The 5,026-nt window shown below is 38.7% G+C and overlaps 1 pseudogene; it reads left to right on the forward strand.

Moving 5' to 3' along the window:
- The first annotated feature begins 2,389 nt into the window (after positions 1-2,389).
- Positions 2,390-4,674, forward strand: LOC100854163 (mitochondrial dicarboxylate/tricarboxylate transporter DTC-like; annotated as a pseudogene).
- The last annotated feature ends 352 nt before the right edge of the window (positions 4,675-5,026 follow it).

Here is a 5,026-nt window from a genome sequence, read left to right on the forward strand (position 1 = left end):
TCAAAAAAAATTTCTAACTTTGTCCAATCTAACTTAGATTTTTCTACAGAGCATGGTAGATCATGTGACATTTGTAGACACTCTGAGACAATTTTGAATCCAATTTCAGTTTGTTCCAGTTGTAAGGTTGGTACTCACTTGGATTGCTATCATAATGTTACAAATTCTGTAGTGGGAGTAAGACTGTGCACATGGCTTGATCACTCATTATTTTCACACCATCATGGGTTGTCTATGAAGTAGAGGAGGGAATGCCAGAAGTTAGAGTAGTGCACCATTAGGATGTGAACAAGAGAATCCTTATAGTACTTATTGTTGCTTCCACACTTCTTGGTGGAATTTTGCTATTTCTATCTTGTTTATGGATCTGGAGACAAAAAGATTTGAAGAATTTGGATCGAAAAAGCCAACAAAGCTTGGATGCTACAAAAAGGCTTTCGTGAGGTCCAATCTTGGGTAAATTCAATTCCTTAAGGGCCCGATACAGATGCATTGGTTGATGCTTTGGCAATTACTCAACATCATGATGCAGTTAGTGGTACCCAAAGATAACATGTGGCTGTTGATTATGCTAAAAGACTGTCAATAGGCCATGTCGAGGCTGAGGAGTTGGTTTCACCTTCACTTGCTTTCTTGGCAGAATCGAGATTAAGTATTGGACTAGCAAACCCAATCACAAAGTTTCAGTAGTGTCCTCTTCTTAACATAAGTTACTTTCCTCCATCAAAATTTGTTTTCTCTAATGGGAAAAGCTTGGTTGTTGTCATATACAATCCCCTTGCATGGAAGAGAAAGGAAGTAGTCTGAATACCTGTTTCCACTTAAAGGCTTATTGTTCATGATTCTAGTGGAAAAGAAATTGAATCTTAGGTTCCAACTCTAGTCAATGTCTCATTTAACACCAGAAGCTTTTATGTCAAAGCTTATTTGGGTAAGTCCCCTAGTGGCACACCAGAAACTTCTATGTCAAAGCTTATTTGGGTAAATCCCTTAGAGGCACACTTAAGTATTGGCTTGCATTTTTAGCATCTGTGTCACCTCTTGCTTTCAGCTCCTACATTATCTCAAAGACAAGTGCAAAACAGATAAGTGCTAGTTCAACCATATGAAAGGTGCGGACATTAGAAGGAAATATAAATGGTACTATAGAATTTGGGCAAAGAAGTTTGAAGCTAATTTATTCCACAGATGAAGGAAAACTTGCTCATTATATTAATAGCAGAAGTTTGGTTATAGCACTTGCGGAACAATCATACAGTTATTGTTCTGGAAATAATGGAATTGATAAAGATTCTCAGGCATCTAGAGCATATGTTTTTCGCCCAAATTGTACATTCCCAATAAAATGTGAAGGTCAGGTTCCCTTGACTGTGATGCAAGGCCCAATGCTTGATGAAGTGTATTAAGAGTTCAATCCATGGATATATCAGGTTATAAGGATATACAAGGACAAGACAGCTATCCACTTGAAGGTTGGTGCAGAAAAGGCGATCATTTTTGCCCCTAACAACTGTCTTGTTCCTCTGGCCAAGGTTATTAATGACAGATCCAGCATTGTTGAGGGTTTTCTGACCACTGTTCACTTAATCACTGCCACACATAAGATTGTTGATGGGCTAAGGGATGAGAATGCACGACATAATTAAATTTTTAGAGTTCTATATATTGTTATATTATTATTATAATTATTATTATTATTATTATTATTATTATTATGTAGATCCTCCGTTTCATCCCTTAACATATATTGTTGCATTTCTATTTTCCTCTCACCCTATACTCATTTTTATTGCGCGTTTAAGATTCTTCTTACTTGATCATTCATCGTCTCTTGTTGGTCCATGTTTGCTCGAATCATGACTGATTTTTGAGGCATATTTTAGAAACCATTTATGGAGTTATTTCGGATCCTAGCTTGATTATTGGAGGCTCATTAGGCTTAGTTTGTTTTTTTTTTTTTTTTTTCTAGCTTTGGCTCTTTAGGGTTTTTTTGACTCCTTGGCAGCTTGGAAGGTAGCCTTCCATTACTCTTTAAGAGGCTATTTTGGCTTCTTGTAGTGGGGCTCCTTTTTAGGACGTTTTGGGTGGGTTTTTTTTTTTTTTTTCCAGTTTTTTGGCCACATGGAGAGACCTTTTTATGAGGGAGATAGGAAGGCCAGAGAGCATTTTTTTTTTGGGTGGTAAAGAAAGAGAGTGGTTATCTAGAATGAGAGAGTACTCTCCTATTGAGGAGTTCTTTTTATAGGGGCAGAGACAAAAACAGTGGTGAGGAAAATCTTGAGGAGAAAGAAAACTAGAAGAAGGGAAGAAAACCAGAGGTGAGCTCATGGATTTTGAAGGTTTTCTAGAAAAGGAGAGGAGCTAAAAGCCCCAACAGATTTTTTTGGAAATGAGCTTTCCCATGTATGGGTGTTATGGATTTCCTGTTCATCTTTACTATCACTGTTCTTTGTCTTCTCCTCTTGTTGCTTGGGCATTGTTTGTTTGTTTGGTTGTGGATAACAGAGGTCACATGTGAGTTTTGTTGATTTCTAGTTTGTTTATATGCTTATTATTGTTGTTTTATTGACTATTCTTTTTAGCATTGTTTGAATTCGGTAAGGCTCTGTATGACATTCCACTATCTGGAGATATCGACTATATTTTTGTTTTGGATCTGCTTCTAGTTTATCCACTAGTCTCCAAGCCCACTGAAAAAATAATGAGATGTGGCTTTGTTTGGCTATTCAATTTGCATCTACCTCTTCTCTGTTTTTCTTGGTTTATTTTGTGCTCTTGCATTTCTTTCTTGTTCTCTTTTCTGGTGTATGTTTCCTAATGTGCAACAACATGCGCATCTCTGCTTGGTGACCTTGGATGCGGCTGACATTGGCAACAGTGGAACAATAAACTATGGGGAATTTCTTGCTGTTATTGAGCACTTGAACAAGATAGTGAAGGAGATTATTCGGCGAGCTTGACTGTCGAGACTACTAGTGGTGCTACCAAGAAATTCATTTGTGAAGGAAATTCTGACATAATGCCCAATGATTGCCCAAATGGTGATTTTTTTAGAAAATGATTTTGTTTCAAGAGAGGACTGGGAAACCAATTAACTAGAGAGATCCTTTTGAACATTTTCATTTTTCAAGAAGATAGCATCTTTGGACTTAGGTGCAAACAAGCTTACGGGTTCAATTCCAAAATCTATGTCACAGTTGAAACTAATTGATAATCTGGTACTATCCAATAACTATTTCCCCTGGTCTAATTCTTGAAGAGATCTGCTCTGGGTTTCAAAAGGACAATAAGCTTACTGGTGGCATCATGAGATTTCAGATGCGGTGATCTTGTCCTTGGCTATGGAGCTCTGCTTCCTTTGCTAGCACAATTGAACTAGCCTGCAAAGCTGTATATGCTCAGAATTGATACTTGTGCACTTTCAAAATTCTACGAGGGCAAACTACAGCTTCCTTTTGATCAGAAAAAACCTGCTTTTTTCGGAACAGATCAGTGAGCAATCATCAAACATGGTTTCATCTAACCATTCTTACTTAGATGACAAGTCAAATATCAGTGGAAGTGGTGCATGATCCCTCCGACAGACCAGTTCATACAACTTCTGGTGTGGAAAGATTTGTTGGCAGGAATCGCAGTCCTAGACGACTGGTTATTGCATCTCCAGGAACCCTACTACTTGAAGATTCCCAACCTGAAAACTATTGATCTATCTTGAAACCAGCCTATGGGTGAGACACCAAGGCTAATCTATTGGAATGAAGCATTGCAATACCTTGGGCTGCCATGGAAATGCAATGGAAGTTGTCTTTCTTGACAAGCTTGATCCTGGGATGCAAATCATTGTATTACTAAAACAATACTTCAAAATGAGGGCATTAAAGCCTTCCACAAGGGACTGTCTGTTGGGTTGCTTAGGAAAGCCACATATACAACTGCAAGACTTGGATCGTTCAAGGTCCTGACTAATAAAGTTGTTGCTGCTAATGATGGAAAACCATTACCTCTGTATGAGAAAGCTCTTTGTGGTGTGATTGCTGGAGCTATTGGAGCAACTGTTGGTAGTCCTCCAGTTTCATCACTCATTCGTATGCAAGCTAATGCCACTTTACCTGCTGCTAGATGCCAGAATTACAAAAATGCTTTCCATGCACTATATTGTTGCAAATGAATGGGTTCTAGCACTTTGGGAAGGCATAGGTCTTACTACAGTGCGAGCAATGACATTGAACATGGAGATGCTTGCATCCTATGATCAAAGTGTTGAGTTTTTCAAGGATTTCCATGGTTTGGGTGAAGCTAGTACTACAATGGGACCCAATGCTGTTTTGGGGTTCTTTGCTTCAGAATTTAGTTTACCTTTTGATTATGTTAAAACTCAAATACAGAAGATGCAACCTGATGCCAGTGGGAAGTATCTGTACACCAATTTTTGGATTATGCCATGAAAACATTGAAATCTGGAGGACCTTTAAAATTCCACACCAGATATCCTGTCCATTGTGTTAGGATTGCTCCATATGTCATGTTAACTTGGATCATCTTGCTTGAACCAAATCCAGAAGTTGGAGGAATCCATGGGGTTGTAAACCTCATCAATGCCAGGAAATGCTAGCTTACTTGGATGGGCCATGAGTTCCTTAACTCTCAAGAGCAAACCTTCAGAACAAGCTCCAGTGGCTCTGGAAAGCTCTCTGCTTGCTGGTTTTTGTAACATTCATTTTTGGAGCTCGCCCAATTTTTGTTACTGCCATCACCTTTGGTTCTTCAATCTTATTAGGTGTGGTCAGCTCACAACAAGAGGTGTTCTTCCTGCTCTGGCCACTTTCTGAATCCTTTTTCAAGACCGCAACTTGATCTCGATGATGGCTCAGACAAAGGTTTCACTTGATTGAATTTATGGATTCTTGGAGGAGGAAAAGTTGCAAGAAGATGCAACCATTGTTCTGTCACGGGGCATCATTAACATGGCTATATCTCTTTGCATCAAACTTGGCATCAATTTAAGCTTATTTGAAGCGTGTGAATT

Source organism: Vitis vinifera, chromosome 16 (genome assembly GCF_030704535.1).
Source record: "Vitis vinifera cultivar Pinot Noir 40024 chromosome 16, ASM3070453v1".
In the NCBI taxonomy this organism is placed as follows: domain Eukaryota; kingdom Viridiplantae; phylum Streptophyta; class Magnoliopsida; order Vitales; family Vitaceae; genus Vitis; species Vitis vinifera.